Genomic DNA, 22905 nt, shown 5'->3' on the forward strand with positions numbered 1-22905 from the left:
TCAATATGTTTAATTCAAAAACAGCTTTAGCATTGTCTAAGTGATCACAACATATATGGCTATGGGTAAATGGATAATAGCTTGGTATCACGGCTGTGCTATCACGCGCTATCTGTACACTTTGTTCAGTAATTTAAGGTATTCTCTGCATTTCTTTATGGTTAAGCTGTGAGCTGTGACATCCTTTCACTATCCAGATTCATCATAGCATGGCTGCTGCATTCCTTGACTTGGCTTTTATACAGGCTCTGAATCATTGCATTGACTCATTTGCTTGCCTCTAATAAACACCTACAGGTGCATCTCACTAAATTAGAATATCATCAAAAAGTTAATTTATTTCAGTTCTTCAATACAAAAAGTGAAGCTCATATATTATATAGTCATTACACAAAGAGGGATCTATTTCACGTGTTTATTTCTGGTAATGTTGATGATTATGGCTTACAGCCAATGAGAACACAAAAGTCATTATCTCAGTAAATTAGAATACTTTATAACAACAGCTTGAAAAAAGGTTTTAAAATCCGAAATGTCCTACTGAAATGTCTGTTCAGTAAATGCCCTCAATACTTGGTCGGGGCTTCTTTTGCATCAATTACTGCATCAATGCGGCAATGTGACATGGAGGGATCAGCCTGTGGCACTGCTGAGGTGTTATGGAAGCCCAGGTGGCTTTGATAGCAGCCTTCCGCTCGTCTGCATTGTTGGGTCTGGGGTCTCTCATCTTCCTCTTGACAATACCCCATAGATTCTCTATAATAGATTCTCTATGGGGTTAAGGTCAGGCGAGTTTGTTGCCAATCAAGCACAGTGATACTGTTGTGTGTAAACCAGGTATTGGTACTTTTGGCCGTGTGGACAGGGGCCAAGTCCTGCTGGAGAATGACATTTCCATCTCCAAAAAGCTTGTCGGCAGAGGGAAGCATGAAGGGCTCTAAAATGTCCTGGTAGACGGCTGCGCTGACTTTGGTCTTGATAAAACACAGTGGACCTACACCAGCAGATGACATGGCTCCCCAAACCATCACTGATTGTGGAGACTTCACACTAGACCTCCAGCAGCTTGGATTGTGGCCTCTCCACTCTTCCTCCAGACTCTGGGACCTTGTGGATTGTGTCAATGACTACCTTATGGACATCTGTCAAGTCATCAGTCTTCCCCATGATTGTGGAGCCTACTGAAACAGACTAAGGGACCTTTTTAAAAGCATCAGAAGTCTTTGCAGGTGTTTTTTGTTAATTATTCTAATTTACTGAGATAAGGACTTTTGTGTTTTCATTGGCTGTAAGCCATAATCATCAACATTAACAGAAATAAACACTTGAAATAGATCACTCTGTGTGTAATGACTCTATATAATATAGGAGTTTCACTTTTTGGAATGAAGAACTGAAATAAATTCACTTTTTGATGATATTCTAATTTAGTGAGATGCACCTGTATTACATGGTGATCAGCAGATCTGCTGAAATTTGAATTCTACTGCTTTTGCCAGGAAATCAGAATGTTCCTTAATATGTTTTGAGGTCTCTCTAGACCCCAGGCAATAATATACTTAAGGGTTAAAAAAAATGTGAAAGTTATACCGCTGCTCTCTGCGCGGTCCTGGCTCACTTCCTTCCTCCGGCTTTGGTCTCTTGGGGGTCTTACTTCGCTCAGCATCAACGCTTCTTGAGGTTAGTAAATCACAGATGACGCTCAGGACAGGTGAGTGGTGAAGAGCATGTACTATTTTTATTTTATGTTCTTTGGTCCGCTAGAATCCAACAAAATGACAATCTGACGGCTGACTTTTTACTTGATTCACATAAAGTAAATCACTAAAAAATGCAAAATTGGGAGAATCTAATTTTTTCGTAAAATTCAAGAGAAATTGACTCTAATATTACACCATGGGTTAAAGTTGACCCCATAGCGATGATTTCTATAGGGATAATTTATTATTGACTTAACTAATAAGCAAAAAAAAAACCACAAAGTTTTGTGCCTGTTTTTTTGCAACTTTTGAAAGAGTCTCAAAATGTTTTCATAAGTCTACTTCAGTATTCTTTTTGCAGCATGCAAAAACTTTTTTTTTGCGTAATTAGTGCTTGTCCCGCACAGCATGAAAAGTAGCATAAACCCTGCATTTGGACTTTTTTTTTTTTCCTTTTCTCTTTTTTTTTTTATTTTGTGTATTTTTATCTATAGTTTTCTACAGGAAAGTCTGAAAAATGCATGGGAAAAAAATGAAATTGCATTTTTAAATGCAAAATCCTAGTGTTTCTCTACTAAAAAAAAAAACACAATAAAAAACATCAAATTTGTACAATAAACAAATAAAAATATTGGAAAATGTGTTATAAAAAAAAAAGCAGAATGCAATAATCTAACTATTGTTGTGCAGATACTTGCAGAAAAAAAATAACATTTTCATAGCTAGGCCTCAAAAGCTGCAAAAAAAAACCCCATAAAGTGAAAAAATGTAATTTTTCATTTTGCACCAATTCATTAAATGTTGTGGGTACATTAATTTGCTGCAAAATCAGCCAGCGTAAAATAAAAGACAACACAGAAAAGTATCTTCTTATCAACAGCAGTTGATGAATTGGACCCATTGTCTTTTGTGTTTGCAAATGAAGTTTTTGTGGAAAACCGCTATAAAGAAAATGCATAAAATGAGTTTTCAAAGCATTTTAGTGAATGAGTTATACTGAGAGCTTGTGCGAAATTACTGCTTGCGCTCCTCCCTTAATTATTAGAAGAAACGCTTGTGTTGACAAATAGCGCCATTAGGGCCATGTTCATTGGCAGCCTGACTAATCTCTTTGTGGATACAGTATGTGCTCTGAGTACAGGCTCACTGGCTGCAGTAAATTGGCCTCCTGAAAATGTGCAGCCTTTGAGATAATTCCACTAAAGTTTACAAAATGTTGAGTAAATCAAATGCAGCTGGAAATCCTTAACTTTGGCGGAAAACCAAGATTCATATTTGCTACAATTAGGTTTTAATTAACATTACGAATTCTGCATGTTGATCGTTTGTTTCTGCGGTGGAAGGACGCAACGTTATAGCTTGGGATGACTCTCTTGGCAAAGGTATCCGCTCGATTAAATTGTAATAGTTTTGTTTGATTTTATGGGGAGGTTTTAAGCTGAAAATAGCAAATTCTAGCAAACGGATAACACTTTTCATTCCTAGAATTGTGATATCACACGGGTCGTTAATCAAAGTATCATGATAGTAGCTTCATTTATAGATTTAGAGAGGAGGAATGAGAGACAGAAAAAAAAGCGGGCATGGGGGGAAGGAAGAAAAAAAATAACAAAAGGATGGGAAATCATAAAGGTGAAGATGAAATTATTAAATATGGAAAATAGGAAATAAAAATTAAAAGGGGAAGTAGGATTGTCAAGGATGGAGAATAAGGAAAAGAAGAAAGCAAAAGTGAGAAGAGGAAGAGTAGGAAGAAGAGGAAGAAGGTAAAGAGGCGGAAGAATGAAAGGAGGAAGGGAAGTAGAAAGGCAGGTCGGTAGAGGAATGGAGGATGACAGAAGAAGGGAATGAGGAAGAGGAAAGGGAAGAAGAAAGATAGGAGGAAGAGGAGAAGAGAGAAAGAGGAGAAGAGAGGAAAGAGGAGAAGAGAAGAAAGATGAGGATGAGGAGCACAAAATGGACAAAGTGGACAAAGTGAAGGGGTGGAGAAGTAGGAGGAGGAAGAAGAAGGAGGAAGAAGAAGAAGGAGAAAGAAGAAGGAGGAAAAAGAAGAAGGAGGAGAAAGGAGGAGGAGGAAGAAGAAGGAGGAAGAGAAGAAAAACAAAGAGGAAGAGAAGAAGAAAGAGGAAGAGAAGGAGGAAGAGAAGAAGGAGGAAAAGAAGAAAAAGGAGGAAGAGAAGAAGAAAAAGGAGGAAGAGAAGAAGGAGGAAGAGAAGAAGAAGGAGGAGGAGAAGAAGAAGAAGAGGAGGAGAAGAAGACGGGAGAAGAGGAGGAGAAGAAGACGGGAGAAGAGGAGGAAAAGAAGAAGGAAAAAGATAAAATGAAGAAGAAGGAAGAATATATAAAATGAGGAAAAAAGAAAAAGGAAGAAGACAGAAAAAAGTGGAATAGAATAAACAAAAGAAGATGTGGAACAAAGAAGACAGATGTGTAAGAAATAGATGAAAAGGGAGAACATGTAGGATAGTAAAATGAGAAGTATAAAAAGCTGAAAGGTAAGGGGGAAAATAAGAAAAAGGAGAGTAACAGGAAAATAGGAGGAGAACAAGAAATAACAGACAAAGTAGAAGAAGGTAAAATATATAGAGATGGAAAATTAGAAGAGAAAGGACAAAGAAGAAATAGAAGAAAGTTCAAGAAAAAAAAGAAGCAAAATAAAGATTGAGAAGATGGATAAGGATTAACCTTTAAGGAGTTATCCTACATCAATGAAGATTTCTGAAGAAACAGGAAAAAATAATAAAGTTATATCCCCCTTAGCTACATTCCTCCCAGAGACCCTTGGAGCCATCCTGTATCATTTATAGACTTTTTTAAGTTGGACACCGCATTTTAACTTCCAAGTCTAAAACCAGGAGTCAATTTGTACCGCACATCACGACTTTGGGACTTTTCCAAATTCTATTCTTTAATAGAATTACAATTACTGATGGTTTCCTTTGACTACTGTCTGTTATAATGGCTATGTTGGAGCATACTGAATACAATCTTCTGTGGTTGTTCGCCAGTAGATATATTGAGAACAATCTGTCAAAACTAATGGAAAGTAAAATTGGAAATGTTGGCAATAAAAACCAGTCTCAACACGACTTTTTTAATTGGCCCTAATTAGTGATGATCGAGCAGGTCGGACGCTCGGATGGGCGCGACTCGAGTACCGAGTAGTGTGGATGATAATGGAAGTTAATGGAAAATTTGAGCATTTTTCCAGAAGACCCTAACAGGAGGGCTGGAGGGCAGGAAATCGCTGAAATGAATGGAAGCAGCATGGAGAAGATGCCTGGACACATCTCTGACTCCCTGGTCACTGCTGGGAACAATGTTGTCAGAAGATTACTCCACTTTTATGGACTGACAATAAAACATACAAAACCGAAGATAAAATGGATTTTACAGGAAAAAAATGTTAGGAAACTTAATTAAAAAAAACTAAAACCTAAATTTAAAATGAAAAACCCCACCTTCTCCACCCCTTAAATGCCGGGCCATCTCTCACCGCATTTCGCTGTCACCTATGACTACAGTAGATGACATAGTAGAAGGGGAAATAAAACTACACCCACCAGTAGTCACCAGTAAATCTAATTTTACCATTTTACTATGTTATCTGGGCTTGTGGTGTGCGACATGATCAGACACATCCTTTATAATTTATGGAGGGACTCTGAAACTCACAAAGCCTATGCGGACAATGCAAGAACTGCAAAAAATTAGAAAGAAGAGGAACTCTGATACACCCTGTATTATATAAAAGGGGGGCCTCATACATATTCTGTTAAAATTGTTAGGTAGTGAGACTTCTAGACTAGTAAAGCCTATTAACTAATTGCAAGGGCTGCCAAAAATTAGAAGGAAGAGGGACTCCGATACACCCTGGATTAGACACAAAGGAGGGCCTCATACACATTCTGTTACAACTGTTAGGTAATGGAACTCCTAGACTCATAAAGGCTATGCACTAAGTGCAAGGGCTAACAAAAATTAGAAAGAGGGACTGCAATACTCCCTGGAAGGCACATAGAGGAGGGCCTCAGAAAACATTTTTTTCCCAATTTTAAGTAGTGGGACTCCTAGACTGGTAAAGCCTATGCGATAAGTGCAAGGGCTGAAAAACATTTTCCCCTGGGGGTATACATATATGTAAGAGAATTGTAGAGGTAGGCCTCATAATACGCATCCTGTAAAAATTATGAAGGAGGGCATCATACACACCCTGGAAAAATCAAGAGCAAGGGTTGCATGATGACCCTCTAAAAATTCTGAACAATGGCCACATAGAGACCCTCTAAAAATTTGGAATGAGCACCGCATGATGACCCTGTTGCAATGGTGGGGGAAGAGGTGAGAGAGGACAAGAAAAAGAAGTAACCATCAACTGTCTAACCTCTTTTGGGTGGGAAGGGGTGCATGGGAATACACCAGAAAAAAAGGAACATTTGAATTGGCTTTCTGTTCCACTGCTGTCATCTGGGGAGATTGAGAAGTATCAGCTAATCTAGGCCTTGTTCATTTCCATACAAGTCAGCCTGTCAGCATTTTCAGTTGACATGCGGATGCAACTATCGGCTATAATTACACCAGCGGCACTAAAAATCCGCTGTGACAAAATGCAAGCAGCAGGCCAGGCCAGGACCTCCAAGGTGCCATGTGTTCAGCTTAGATACCCAATAGTTGTACAGCACAGAGGAATCATGGAGGATGCTGGTTCGGTTGGCTAGGTACTCCTTCACCATCTTTCAAAACTTTTCCCTCCTTGTCAGAGTACCCCGCACATCAGGGCCTGGGCGCTGGAATGGTCTAATGAAACTGTCCCAGTCCCACCATTTTACCAGCCCTCTCTGATGCAGGAAGGAGAGAAGGAAAGTTCTCCTTGTAGCGTGGGTTAAGAAGGGTGAACAACCAGTAATCAGTGTTGGCCAAAATGTATATAATGCGAACGTCATGGGAAAGGCAGCGGGACATAAAGTCAGTCACGTGTGCCAGACTCCCAACAGACAAGACTTTCCTGTCCCCACGAGGAGTATGACTCTCCATCTCCTCCTCTTCAACCCTTCCATGATGAACTGACAGGATGAAGCTTGTGTGGTTAGTTCCCTCTGTAGCACAGACAACCATCTCCTGTTCCTCCTCCTCATTATCCCCAATCCATGTGGAGAAGATGAGATGAGGCTGGGCTGGGTAGTATCACCCTGTGTAGTTTCTTCCTCCATCTCCACCTGGTCCACATGCAAAGCTTCCTCTTTAATTGTGAGAAGCGAGCGTTTGAGTAGACACAGAAGCTGGATGGTTATGCTGATGATGGTGTCATCGTTGCTCACCATCTTAGTTGATTCCTCAAAGTTTTGAAAAACCTCATTGATGTCAAACATCCATGCCCACTCGTCGATTGTCAGCTGTAGCTTTATCACACACGAACATGCCTGCTTGTAGGTTCATCGGCTAGAGATACATATTTGTCTGGTCTGTTATACCTTTAACAACTCTGCGGCGGTGTGAGATTTGACTCCTAGACAAATTAATTTCAGCAGAACCCGAGAGAGTGCTGCAGACATTCCAGCTTCCCGCTGATATGGACGACATATTCCAAGATGACAATTGGAGATGGAAGATGAGGAGGGAGAAAGGGTGCAGGAACCGGTGTAGGAGGTGGAGGAAACCCTGATGGAAGTAAATCCTGCAATCCAAGGCAACGGTAACATGTGTGCCATCCCAGGTTCCAACTCGGTCCCTGCCTCCATATGAGGGAAATGTAGCGCCCCTAGCCACAAGCACTTGTCCAGGTGTCGGACCTTCCCAGTAACTACATTAGTCAAGGAACAGGTGATGTTATGTGACACATGCTTGTGTAAGTCAGGGACTGCACACTGGGAAAAATAGTGGTGGCTGGGGACATCACTACACATGAGCTCCTCATGTCCCTCTGGAAACCTCCAGGGCAACAGGTGAGAAGAAGCATTAAATGGAAATGTAAAGAGCATCACGGGGTGTCCGAGTGTGGGATCACTTGTCTCCTGGAATTTGCCATGGTGGAAGGAAAGGTGAGGATTTTGTGGTCCAGACTCTTGTCTAGACAAGACAGGGTGATGCCGTGAAACATACTGGAAGCATTATCTGCCATCCAACTGACTACCTGTTAGCGCTATTCTGGCTTCAAGAGTAGTGTCCCATGCCTCCTTGCAAAGTGGGACTGGAAGCTAGTTTTTGTTGATGACCATGTTTGTTGTGATCCCTCAGCAGGCACAGTTTTACCTGGCCCACGGCCTCTGCGTGCACCATTAGCAGCACATCCATTTCCCCGTGCCTTACCGCACACCTTACGCATTTTAAATTAGGCATATAATATATGCCTGCAAACTTTCTGATATTAAGTGGGAAAAGAAAATATGTAGCCGTGAAAAGGTCTTTTGATTTTAGGTTGCAACAGAAGTGTACCTATAGAAGGACTGAAAGTCAATAAAAACTGACTATATGCCTCTAATCCAAAACTATCCTTCCTCTACCATCTACCCCTACACTAAATACAGGTAACAGCAGTGTTACTAGAGAAAGGACGGTATGTAGCCCTGAAAAGGACTGTGTTTTAATGGTGAAGCAGCGGTATACAATTACTGCAATAGCAATTAAACCCTGCCTATATGCCTTCTGTAATCTAAGCTCTCTCCTAGATCAACTCACCCCGAACTGCTTCCAGAGGAATGTGAGCATCGTGTCATGGGGTGTTATATAAGATCTGATGACGCGATGTGGCCGTCCAATCACGGTAATGCCAGTACCCAATATGGCTACGGAATTACCGTGTATGGCAGGCAATCCCTGCATGTTTATTGGCTGTCTAACAGCTACGAAACATGTGAAGTAGTGACTTGAGCATGGCACTCGAGCACTTGTAGACTAATGAGCGTACCCGAGCACCCCGATGATGGATCAAGTATCGAGCACGCTCTCTCATCACTAGCCCTAACTACAAATATCAAGGGAAAAGTTTGATGATTTCAGAATGCCTAATCCTTTACTCCCCACAGGTAATTAGCTTCTCCTGGGGAGTCTTAAATTCCCCTCACCACATTCACATATTCATACATGTTTTATTTGATAGAAATACCGATCAGACATGTGTTTGCAAACAGTGTCGTACAGCCAATGGTGGCAGGCCATGTGACTATTATGGGGCCCGTGAAGCAGGGGGGGGCCCATTGTCAGCCCCCACACCGGGTCCTCTCCGCACCAGGCTCGCCCTCCGGCCAGCCAGCGCTGCCCCTCCGCACCGCATTCAGATGCCGATACAGTTGAAAGCAATGATGGAGGAGGGGAGCATCATGTGAAAATGTGTCAGAAAGTGGAGCTGATGAGGTGAGGAGACGCGCTGCAGAGACCGAAGCAGCGGGGGAACGAGGAGCGGTGAGTATTGTATTTATTTAAAAAACAACAGTGAGTACATAGTGCACATAATACTGGAGGACTGTGGGCTGCTTTTTACCCTATGGAGGGGTGCATTTTACCTTATGGGGGGTGTATTATACTTTGTGGAGGACTACGGGGAGTGCATTTTACTCTGTGGAAGGCTATGTGGTGCTGTTATACTGTATGCAAGCAATTATACTGTGTGGAGGGCTGTGTGGGGGCCATTAAACACTCTGGGGTCATTATACTGTATGGAGAGCTGTGTGGGGGTCACAGATGGGTGGTCACAGATGGGGGATCATACTGTGTTGGGGTCACCAACCCTTGGGTGATGAGGTGGGGTACAGTAGGGTCATTATACTGTGCATATGGAGGCTAATCTGGAGGAATTCACCAAGGGGGGTATCATACTGCATTTGGGGGAACTTTTGTTGGCATCATACTTTATGGGGGCAATGAAAAAAGGAAAGAAGGATCTAGAACTACAGCAGGAGGAAAATTACCATGTAAAGGCTGGAAACTTGTGAGATATGCTCTTCTGTTACCCCGACAAATATTTTTTTTGGGGGGAGTGGCAATTAGAACTTCTGCTATGGGGTCCCATGATGTCTATGTACGCCCCTTGTTTGCAAATACAAGTGACTGACTGATGTAGAACACAATTTTGATCACGTCTGGCTTTTCTACATATGTCCTAATTATGGGGACTTAACCCTTGAAGTGATCCATTCCCAGCCATTAGTTTAGCTCACGTTCCCTCCTGCTTCTGTTGAGGTTCACATCCCTTGTATCACTGATGAAATTCTATGGTAGATACAGCTCAGTCCATCCCACAGAATCGAAGCCGGTTTAGAGAATTTGACAATTTTCCTGAGCTTGGCTGATCTCGCTGTCTATGATTATGCTAAATATTATTACACTGAAGAAGTCGGTCACACATTTCAGTATCTCTGAGCTGTGGGCCAAACACCTGCTGTTCCGACTTGAAAGATTTACAGGATTTGGCAAGTTCCATGACAAGTGAAATGTGGAATAAAAACACCAAGCCTCTGTTTAAGGGTTGTCCGGAGACCAAGTTTTAGTCTTCTACGTTGCCCAGGTTAATACATTTACGTAAGAATTATTATTATTTCATTGCAATTTTTAACAATAAAAGTTATTAAAACCTCGTCGTTTTTTTTTAGAAGTTTTTTGGGCAAAAAGTAAATACTTTATGTGTTAGACCAGAAATATTCCCAATGACTCGAATTAATCTTCACTAGAGAAATGTAATCTAGCATTGAGTTTCTAAAGATCTCCAGTCAGGAGGAGGTTGGCGGTGGCTTATCTGTGATGGTGCCACATCTGCTCTTGACATTATTGGTACAGTATGGTAGTTGTAGATACAAAGCTTAAAGTCACTTGTGGGTTGTTTTTTTTTCACACAAACAGAAAAAGTAATCCTCCCCAAAAATAAGAAGAGGTAAGAAAATGTTTTTTGACCGATCTGTACAATTGCTTTTACTAAGAAAATTCTCTGGAAGCTGATCACAGGTTCTGTAGGGTGATTATCGGAGGACATAATTGCTTCTGTTTTGGGCACTAAACAGTTCTCATTGTAATTAGGTTGACACTAGTGATGGGCGAGCACTAAAATGCTCAGGTGCTCGATGCTCGGGTCGAGCACATTGGAATACTCGGGTGCTCGACCCGAGCAACGAGCCCAATGTAAGTCTATGGGAAACTCGAGCATTTTTCCGGCGGCTCCCCTCGGCGGTCTGCAGTGGGCCTAAAAATTGCAAAAATCGATGGGAACAGTGCTCAAATGACATGGGGACAGCATGGGGAAGACCCCTGGAAGCATTTCTGACTCCCAGATCACTGCTGTCAACAACGTGGTCAGAGTATTACACCACTTTTACAAACTCACAATAAAACATTCAAAAATGAATCCAAAATGGATTTTCCTGGGAAATATGCTAAGGAACATCCTCTCCAGGGTAATGACTTGTATATAAGGCAAAATAAATAACCAAAACAAAAAATACTCCTCCACACCTTGGGCTATGTTCACATGTAGCGTTTTTGATGCGTTTTTGCACTTTTGCATTGCTTTCAACTGTGACAAATGTATTCACTGGAAAATGTCATTTTAACATTATACAACCTTATCTGGCCATGTGGTGTGTGACACATCATCAGACACATGAATACAGGGCTAAAAAGACATGGGAACAACATGGGGAAGACCCCTGGAAGCATCTCTGACTCCCAGGTTACTGCCTAAAAGTGTGCCCATCATAAGTGATCCTTGGCTCATGCGAAGATGCCTCACGCCATGCACCTGTCATTGCAGACTTGCAACAATCACCATCCACGTCCTTGTCCCAGTGCAGCGTTCAGTTATCCCTACCCCATTCCTTGGAATGCAAGCGCAAGTATGCAGCCAGCCACCCACACACAGGCTGCAATACTATACTGCCAAATTTTTGACAGCTGCTTGCACTTGAAATGTGGCCTTTTAGGCTCGTGGAGGCAGAAGCTTTTCATAACCTCGTGCCGGCGGCGGCCAGGTGTCCAGAGTCGGTCCCCAGCCGCCACTATTTCTCCCGGTATCGTCTCCGTCTTCCACAAGCACGGATCCTACAACATTACCCATGCCCTCCTCAGTGCACTTACTGGGAAGGACAGCCTAACCAAAAGCACGTGGACAGGTGAATGTGGCCAGGGACGGAACGGAGCCAGTCCACAGCTTTTTTGCTGAGAGTTGTATTTTACCACAGCCATATTCTTTAGCTCGGTAAAAGGACTGGCATAGAGGGAAACCGTATCTACTTTGGGTGTCATTTCTCCCAGGAAGTCCTCTAATGCAGCTTGTTGCAGAAGCAATGGCAGCCCATCCAGCATCAGCTCGCACTTGTCGGTGGTGCTTCGACACACAAACATCTTTCTTTTCGCCTTTAATTTCATGACTACAGACTTGGGCAATGGCCTTATCTGCAATGCTGTTTGAGAAATAACATGCATAAGCACGTCCAATCCACATTAAAAAAGCAGCCATAGAGTGTCCGCGAACCTTCCCCCACACTTTTCTTAGCCAGGGCTGCTTCTCGGCAGGGTGGGATGGGCCCACCAGAGAACCGGAGACTCCTACGGAGGGCCCTGGCTTCTCCTTCAGAAGAGATCATAGTGCCGAGGTGAGGCCATGATGATGATAGAGGCCACCATCTGCTTAGTTTTCTGTTACTTGGAATGCAAGCGCAAGTATGCAGCCAGCCATCCACCCACCCACAGGCTGCAACACTAAACTGCCAGAGTTCTGGGCAGCTGCTTGCTCTTGAAATGTGGCCTTTTAGGCTCGTGGAGGCAGAAGCTTTTCACAACCTCATGCCGGCGGCGGCCGGGTGTCCAGACTCGGTCCCCAACCGCTACTATTTCTCCCGGTATTGTCTCTGCCCTCTACAAGCGCGGGTCCCTGAACATTACTGCTGATACTTTTCTGCGGGAATCTGCTTTCCTACTACCAGCCTGGAATATTTCCAGTAAGCTATGGTACGACACCATGGTATTAGCACTGCCCCCAGTACCAGTAGCGAAGCCATACCCAATTTCCTTCTCAGGAATTTTATTTGTAGACTGAGTGGCTGCCCAAATACATTTTCTCACAAAGGAGCTGAAGATAGAGTGGCAGTAGGTGCAAGTTTCTCCAGTCTGTGAGATATCAGAGGGTGAACGGCAGCACATTGGATCAGTGGTTAGCACTGAAGTCTTGCAGCGCTGGGATCCTGGGTTCAAATCCCAGCAAGGGCAACATCTGCAAGGATTTTGTATGTTCTCCCCATATTTGCGTGGGTTTACACCTCAGTAAAAAAGCAGCCATAGAGTGTCCGGGAACCTTCCAACACACTTTTCTTAGCCAGGACTGCTTCTCGGCAGGGTTGGACAGTCCCATCAGAGAATCCTCTGGTGTGCCTTGGCTTCTACCTCAGGAGAGTTCATGATAGCGCTAACTTTGCAGCTGCTATGGGGCTCTTGAGCGGGGGAGAAAGGTTAGCCCTCAGAATGAAATCCTCTGGTGGGCCCAATGTTTTTCAATCTGAAACAGATTATCAGTGGGAGTTGTATTTCACCATAGCCATATTCTTTAGCTCGGTGAAAGGACTGGCATAGAGGGAAACTGTATCTACTCCAGCTGTCATTTCTCCATCACCAGGTTCCGCCCATTGTCACACAGGACCATGCCTGGCTGTATGTTCAGTGGTGAGAGCCACAGATCAGGCTGATGTGTTACAGCTTTCAACAACTCTGCAGCGCTGGGCGGTTTGTCACCTAAGCATTAAGCATGTTATCTTCAGCACAGCCTGTTGCCGCTTGGCCAAGGCAGTGCTGCAGTGCTGTCAGCTTGTGACTGATGTGGTCATTTCGGAGATGGAGGAGGTACAGGAGCTGGACAATGTGATTACATTGAGGTTACATTGGTGACTCTGTTTTTTATACTAAAGAAAGATCCTACTGTTTTGTTTTTTCTTTTACTTTTTTTTTTAAGACAAATGCATTCATCGGGAAATGGCATTTTAACATTTTACAACCTTATCTGGCAATGTGGTGTGTGACACATCATCAGACACATCCTGTTTCATTTATGATGGAGTGACTCTGAAAGTCACAAAGCATATTTTTATAGGGCCATCAGGCGGCCCTTACTATTTTTAAAAGGCCAGCATTCGGCCCTCGCTATTGTTAGAGAGCCATCAGCCGGCTATGCTTTGTTGTTCCCATTATTAACGAGTGGGTATCCTATACTGTTATTGCATATGCAGTGACTGCAAGGGCTGCCAAAAATTCGGACGCAACCAAGTACCCCTTTGTAGGGACATAGAGAAGATTCTCAGTAAGAAAAATGTTTCCATTATAAAGTAGCGGTTCTCCTATAGTGGTAGTGCCCATGCTGTGACTGCAGGGGCTGCCAAAATTTGGGAAAAACCACACTAACAATTTAAAGACACATAGAGAAGGGCCACAGTAACGAGTACAACATGTTCCCATTAGAGAGGAGAGGGTCTGCTATACAGTTATAGGGTATGCAGTGAGTCCAACAGCTGACCAAATTTAGGAAAAACTCCACTAAGAATTTAAAGACACACAGAGCAGGGCCACAGTAACAAGTACGACATGTTCCCATTAGAAAGGACAGAGTCTGCTATACAGTTATAGGGTATGCAGTGAGTCCAACGGCTGACCAAGAGAATGCCAAGATTGTGCAAAGCAGTCATCAAAGCAAAAGGTGGCTACTTTGAAGAACCTAGAATATAAGACATATTTTCAGTTGTTTCACACTTTTTTTGTTAAGTATATAATTCCACATGTGTTAATTCATAGTTTTGATGCCTTCAGTGTGAATGTACAATTTTCATAGTCATGAAAATACAAAAAAATCTTTAAATGAGATGGTGTGTCCAAACTTTTGGTCTGTACTGTATGTGATCCGTGTGACGGAGAAAACACAGTTTTAAATAGCTGGATTTTTAGCGCTGTAATATGGAAAGGACCTGGCTGTATTCTGCAGTGCCAACAAGCAAATGGCGCAGAAAAATGGTGTTCTCTGGATTGCTTTTTAAGCAAATAATGAGAATTAAGATACAAAAAAAAATATTCCTGGCCCCTGAGACCTGGGCCTTTGAATAGAAATATCTAACAGCAGCAGAAGGCAGAATTGGAATGGAGCCTCTTGCTATGTGCACTGCAGTCTGCTATATACACTGCCTGCCTGCCTATATAAACTGCCTGCCTGATATCTTTGCAGATGGATTAGTCCTCAGAAGGACTGTTTGTTGAGATGGATATGTGGCTCTAATATAGTCTGTACACCTACACTAACTAGGAACAAGCAAATCAATTCCTCACGCAGCAGCACCTCTCCCTACATTGTCTGATTCCGGAGTGACTGTGACGAGCGCCAGGTCTGATATAGACCCGATGACGCTGTGCGGCCAGCCAATCACTGTAATGCCATAACCAGCATGACTGCGTCATTACAATGAGTAGCAGGCAATCCCTGCATGTTAATTGGCTCTGTAAAGAGCACCAAACATGCAGTGAGGGGACCCGAGCTCCCGCCGATCAACCCCGGAAATACTCGCCGAGCGCCGAGCATCAGGAGCAGTGAGATACACGTGCGAGCACCGAGCAGTAGCGAGCATGCTCGCTCATCACTAGTTGTCACTCCTCCTTCCAAAATTAGTTGGTCGAAGAGACCGTGGAAATGTGCAAGTGTTTTGCCTTTTCTGCTTTCAAGTTTCAATCGGACAATATTGCAATATCCTGAACAGCTGCCATTATGTATCTGGAGAAGAACAGCTCCCGGGACCTTTCGAACATCTTAATAGTGATGGTAAGACCCCTATTGATTGCATATTGATTGACTGTCCTAAGGAATACGCATCAGTATTCTGATCTGAAAAAAAGTGATAACTTGCTAATTGCTAAGAGTCCATTTGGTGGGACCAACACTTCTGAGAACCTGGCTTCGTAAAGCCCCTTGAAATGGATTGGAGCAGTTGCCGCTCCGATCTCGACTACTTTTGGCAGTCACATAGATAATAAATGTAGCGGTAGCTCACATGTTTCATTCTAATTTAGAATTTCAGGGCCCTTTTCTAGGATTGATTGGTATTCCAGTGGTTGGACCTCCAGTGATCAACAAATAATAACATTGTCTGTGGATAGATGTTAACTTCTCCAGTTTGGAATAGTCCTTAAACGGGCTGTCCGATATTCTTATATTAATGGCCTATTCTTAAGATAGGTCATCAAAATCTCAATGGTGAAGTTACGACACTCGGCACCTCTGCTGATCAGCTGTTCTCGGTGCCAAAGGTGGCTGGATGTGCTCAGCTCTGTCAACGGTATATTGGCCACAGCCAGGTATTGCCAATCTGTCCCTGACTTGAATCAATAGGGGACGGATGTGCAGTACCGGCCTCATACACTAAGCAATTGGTGGTGTTCTGTGGTTTTGCTCCACAACTGAGCACATCTGGTCACCGCAGGTACCGGGAACGACTGATCATCGGAGGTGCCGAGAGTCCCACCCAACAGACCAGATATTGATGAGCTATCCTAAGATTAGGCTGTCAATGTAAAAGTGTCTGACAGTCTCTTTAAAGTTCTGGAAATACGTCAAGTATTGAGGAGTTAATTATTGAGTGAGCCATCATTTCTGTAAACCTTTGCAAGAAAGCAAAACAACGACAGAAGGAAAAGCAAATAATTCTTATAAATATATGCACCCGGCTTTGTGTTTGGAGACCTTCAGCGGATCTTATGCATTTTTATGCTGCTTGATTTGCATCTACACATGCAGACGAGTACATCAGCCGCACGCTCTGTCTTTTTACACTTGTCAAATATAATTGTTCTTGAAAGCATAGAACAATCCATGGGACATGCTCTTTTACATTCTCGAGCTTCAGAACGCTGCACCTGAGCAACTTTCCAAGTGATTCATAGGATATGTTCTTTACTGCTCAAAAAATGTTAAAAAATCTCTCAGATTATGTAGACTTCTATACGAGGGTCTGCAGGGTGCAAAATATTCCTCATTCGGTTACAGCTGTCACACGGTGAAGTTACCGCGTCATTTTAATCTAAAAAGTCAACTGAATTCTGTGGTTTAAGTTTTGGTCATATAAAGTTGATAAGGTCACTAACATTTCAGAAGACTTTGCATACATAATGGTACAAAAAACAATATAAAACTATAGCAAATGTAATATATTGTTAAATATTAATTATGGATATTCATTTTTATTCTCAATTCTGAATTCTGTACATTACATAAGATTGCATAAGATTGCATCAGCCTCCTGCTAGACATTCAGGCTATTTTTATCTCAGTGTAAGTTAATGCCATATATAGATAACAGATACTATGAGGGGGTTATATAACCCCTGTAAGACATAAGGAGAGGCTTCTTTCCATTTCTTATGACACTAGATGAAGGATCTACGTGTGGAGGTCAGATGACAAGGCCCAGACACATGGTGTCATCCTGATACACGTGCTGGACACAGACAGACGCAACCAGGATCCCAGGAAACAATGGGTGAATCTATGGACAAATGGACAATCACTTTGTAACTATTTCACCTATTTTACATAACTACTGCAATTATTCTTTTTAATAGACAATCCAAGAATAAATTGATACATTTTTTATAAGAGTATCGTGATATATATTCTTTGATCGATCGCATCTGATAAGAAGCCCTCTATAAAAATATACGTAAATAAGTATTTTTTTACAGAGAAATCTGCTTCTTTATCCACTTATGAGCCACTTCATCTCTTCCCTCGGCTTCCTGAATTCATCATTCACTCTGAAATACTGCAAAAATCCGCCATGGTTAAAGAAAGATGGACAGATCACTCACTGAGGGATCAGATTACAGCTTGTTTTTGACGTTTCTAAAGAGGAAAGCAGGAGAAGGCGGGAGTAGCTGAGCGCGATACATTCTGAGATGGGGTTGTTGCTTCCTCGTAACATACAGTATATGCCAACTGTAGCAATATTACTGGGACTGTCATGATTTTTCGGACTCAATACTGCCAAATTTTGCGGCGTTCCAGGACAAATAAGGGGGGGGGGGGTTTGCACAAACCTCGCCCACAAATGGTAGGTTCTGGTAGTGTTTATAACAAAACCTGGGGAAGGATTAAGACATCCCTAAGTTATCAACTGGATTGTTTGCAACTATATAGTAAGTGTTTATTTCACCCCAGATTTGGATTCAAAACTACACTGCTCAGTTTTGCTTTCTAGTAAATGTTAATCTCATGGTAGTGCTGGATTCACATCTACACTGCTCAGTGCTGCTGTATAATGTCTTCTATGTTGCTTTCTAGTTAGTGTTTATCTCCCCAAATGCTGGATTAACAGATACACTGCTCAGTGCTGTTGTATAATGTCTTCTATGCTGCTTTCTAGTAAGTGTTTATCTCCCCAAGTGCTGGATTCACAGCTACAATGCTCAGTACTGCTGTATAATGTTCTCCATGCTAGTGATTCTTCCTAACCTGTGCAACATAGAGTCAGGAGAGCAGGACTTTCTCATATGTGTGATGTGTATAGGAGACATCATATCAGATACTATCTGTGCACTAGCTCAGAGACATCTCATTATTAGAGCTAGTCTTCAGAGGGGGAAACTGATGAAAAATGCAGGATACAAATCATATAATAACCAAAAATAGTAAAACAGGGTCCCAAATGTAAAGCAGAAGATAACACTGAATGAATAATGAAGCTGTGTGCTTTTGAAACATGTTGGATAGAATTGTCCATCGGCCAGAAGAAGCCCGTCGAGAGACAACTGTGATGTCACACGCTCTTGACTGGTGTCATTCATTGCAAAGCCCATGCTGCCGACAGGAGCGCGTATCCTGCACATTGATTTCTTACCTGTACACTGGACTGTCTCCTGCTGCGGAACATCTATACTGATTCTATAGGATTTCTGTACTTCTGTAGAGATTTGATGATGTTACCCAGAGAGAGATGAAAAGTTTGTGGTGAGCAGATCTTTGGGTGCTTTGAGTTTACTCAGTAGCAGACGGCTATCAGTTCTCAAGGTTATAGTGGGTTATAGTCGCATATGTGGCAGCACAACATTTATTTGCTTCTCCATAAGTTCTGTGGTTTCATTCTGTGAGTGCAGAAGTCCTGGTGGACACAAGCCTTCTGTTCCACTTCCTTAAACTAGGTTAACATGTCTACTGCTACCTGAATTCTCAGGCGGAGCACAGCGTCAGTACTGAAGACCTGGTGGACACAAGACATCTGTTCTACCTCCTTGAATAAGATGAAGATGACCACTGCTACTTGATTACTCAGGCCGATCACAGCCTCAGTGCTGAAGACCTGGTGACTACTAAATCTTCTCTTCCACCTCCTTAAACAAGGTGAAGATGACCACTGTTACCTGAATACTCAGGCGGTTAACAGCCTTAGTACTGAAGACATGGAGGACACAAGACATCTGTTCCACCTCCTTGAACAAGGTAAAGATAACAAATGCTACCTGAATACTCAGGCGCTTCACAACCTTAGGGCTGAAGACATGGCATACACAAGACATCTGTTCCACATCCTTGGACAAGGTGAAGATATCAAATGCTACCTGAATACTCAAGCGCTTAACAACCTTAGGGCTGAAGACATGGCAGACGCAAGACATCTGTTCCACCTCCTTGAACAAGGTGAAGATGACCAGTGGATCAAACTATGTAACAATATTACTACTCCCCAACAACAAGCCCGTTGTATTGGGGCTATACTTGATTCAGATCTTTCCTTCTCTCCCAAGATCCAATCACTTGCTCACTCATGTCATCTACACCTCAAAAACATTTCTAGAATTCAACTTTTTCTTACCTTCGACTTTGCAAAAACTCTTACTGTCGCTCTGATTCATTCTCGTCTAGAGTACGGCAATGCTCTACTAATCGGTCTCCCTCTTACTGAACTCTCCCTTCTCCAATCCATTCTAAATGCAGCAGCCAGGATCATATTCCTCTCCAACCGATACACCGATGCCTCCACCCTGTGCCAGTCGTTGCACTGGTTACCCATCCGCTACAGAGTTCAATATAAACTCATCACCCTCACCCACAAAGCGCTCCATGCTTCAGCACCGCCCTACTTCTCCTATCTCGTCTCAGTCTACCACCCTAACCATGCCCTCCATTCAACTAATGACCTAAGATTAACATGCTCAATAATCTAAACCTCCCACTCCCATTTCCAAAACTTCTCACGTGCTGCGCCAATTCTTTGGAATGCACTACCCAGGACTCTTCGCTTAACCCCAATACCCACAAACCACAAAAGCATTTCTTCAGACTGGCCTATTGTCCCACCTCCCTTATGTAACTATCCCTTTTTTTTATCCCCCCATACAAAATTTCCTTCCAAACCAGGTCCCTCGTAACATCTGTTCACACACCCCCATGTACTTAACAGACTTGTTCACATACTGGTTGGTGACTGGTTCATTTAGCATTATGTGGTACTGATTCGGTCGACAGGGGTAGGGGTACTCGGATACCGGGATGGATGGGTTACTTCTGTGGGGATCACGGTTGGTCGGTTCCCGGTTCCGTGCCCTGGACCGTCAGTAAAGGGATGGGGGTGAGGATGATGGGAGTATTGTGTCCTGACGCCTCCTTAGGTAACTGGTAAAATCGGTTACCAGCACTGTGTATGGTTGCTGAGGTGATCGGCATACGGCTTGTACGAATGCTATAGGCAGTAATGTCAAAGTAGGCACACACACACATTAAGTCTTTGCTTCAGTACCTTTCTTTTACTGATGTCCGGTAACAGGTACTGTTCAGGAGGGTAACCAGGTTTTCGGTGCAGGTAGAGATATTCACTCTGGAGATTTGTGAGGCCTCCTCTAACAATGTGTGCGTTGTTTGGGATCAGTCCGGCCTTAAGCTGAACCTGCCACCTTTTACTTTCTTTGGGGTCCTTCTCCACAACTGACAATGAGGACCTTTCCTTGGGGCTACCAATTCTCTTTCTGGGCCCCTGGTCCTATACTTGGTCAAGTTTGGTGACTCTTTCCCCTTCTTCTTCAGGGGGAGTAGATCCTCCTGATCTGTCCGGGTTTTCTATGCTATTCCTGAATTAATAGCAATCTCGGACTCCGGTGTCCGGGTGAGCTAAAGCGATCATAGTTTTATCTCTTTGTTTCTCCTTCTAGTCTCCGTCCCTCTCTCTAGGGCGCTTCACAACACAGACCTGTTTCCTAGTTCAGGGCTTAACTGGTCCCAGCCAACAGCTCTCTGTCTCTCCTCCTTCACCCGTCGCTAGAGTAACTGCCGCTTTGCTGTCTCCCTGGAAACTGACTCCTCCCCTCAGACCTGGGGTGGAAGGTGTTGTGTGTGCCCAAGTGTACATCTCTCCCCGCACCTATGGATCCTGTGGTAATCCCCCGCAGGGGTGCCACAGTACCCCTATTTATTACATTGATGGCTGACAGTACAACACAAGCAACTGTTACCATCCACCTTTCGTATCTCCCCTATTTCCTCATAGATTCTAGCTTGCGAGCACGGTCCTTTCTCCTCCTGGTATCTGTTGATTTGTGTGATTATTGTTATTCTGTAATGTATTTTATTGTCTGTACAAGTCCCCTCTAAATTGTAAAGTGCTGATGAATATGTTCGTGCTATAGAAATAAAAAATGTTATTATTATTTTTATTAATATTAGATTTCTGTGCTCCTGTAGAGATTTGATGGTGTCACTCTTTCAGAGCAGAAGGGCTAATCGTCACCAGTGCATCATATTCCTTGACCTCTGGGGAAAATAGCCTTTGATTCCCAATCAGTCAGTGCGTAATAATCAAGGATGTGGCAGCGCAACTTCTCTTCTCTCCTCTATAGATTTATTGCCATCATTCACAAAATGCAGAATTCTTGGTGGCCACCAAAACATTTGTTCCACCTCTTTTTAGCAGGGAACAGTGATCATCGCTCTCTAATATAGACTGTGTGCAGAATTATTAGGCAAGTTGTATTTTAGAGGATTATTTTTATTATTGATCAACAACTATGTTCTCAATCAACCCAAAAGACTCATAAATATCCAAGCTTAATATTTTTGGAAGTTGGAGTGGGTTTTTTTAGATTTGGCTATCTTAGGAGGATATCTGTTTGTGCAGGTAACTATTACTGTGCAGAATTATTAGGCAACTTAATAAAAACCAAATATAATCCCATCTCACTTGTTTATTTTCCCCAGGTAAACCAATATCAGTGCACAAAATTTAGAAATTAACATTTCTGACATGTAAAAACAAAATCCAAAAAAACTTGTGATGAATATAGCCACCTTTCTTTATGATGACACTCAACAGCCTTCCATCCATAGATTCTGTCAGTTGCTTGATCTGTTTTCGATCAACATTGCGTGCAGCAGCCACCACAGCCTCCCAGACACTGTTCCGAGAGGTGTACTGTTTTCCCTCCCTGTAGATCTCACATTTTATGATGGACCACAGGTTCTCTATGGGGTTCCGATCAGGTGAACAAGGGCACCATGTCATTATTTTTTATTCTTTTAGACCTTTACTGGCCAGCCACTCTGTGGAGTAGTTGAATGCATGTGATGGAGCATTGTCCTGCATGAAAATCAGGTTTTTCTTGAACGATACCGACTTCTTCCTGTACCACTGCTTGAAGAAGTTGTCTTCCAGGAACTGGCAGTAAGTCAGGGAGTTGAGCTTCACTCCATCCTCAACCCGAAAAGGTCCCACAAGTTCATCTTTGCTGATACCAGCCCATACCAGTACCCCACCTCCACCTGGCGTCTGAGTCGGAGTGAAGCTCTCTGCCCTTTACTGATCCAGCCTCTGGCCCATCCTTCTGGCCCATCAAGAGTCACTCTCATTTCATCAGTCCATAAAACCTTTGAAAAATCAGTCTTAAGATATTTCTTGGCCCATTCTTGATGTTTTATCTTATGTTTCTTGTTCAAAGGTGGTCGTTTTTCAGCCTTCTTGACCTTGGCCATGTCCCTGAGTATCGCACACCTTGTGCTTTTTGATACTCCAGTAACGTTGCAGCTCTGAAATATGGCAAAACTGGTGGCGAATGGCATCTTGGCAGCTTCACGCTTTATTTTCCTCAATTTATGGGCAGTTATTTTGCGCCTTTTTTGGCCAACACGCTTCTTGAGACCCTGTTGGCTATTTGCCATGAAACGCTTGATTGTTCGGTGATCACGCTTCAAAAGTTTGGAAATTTCAAGACTGCTGCA

The sequence above is a fragment of the Phyllobates terribilis genome, unplaced genomic scaffold, assembly GCF_046119375.1.
Source record: "Phyllobates terribilis strain yellow unplaced genomic scaffold, ASM4611937v1 Scaffold_7__3_contigs__length_470593459, whole genome shotgun sequence".
Taxonomy (NCBI): domain Eukaryota; kingdom Metazoa; phylum Chordata; class Amphibia; order Anura; family Dendrobatidae; genus Phyllobates; species Phyllobates terribilis.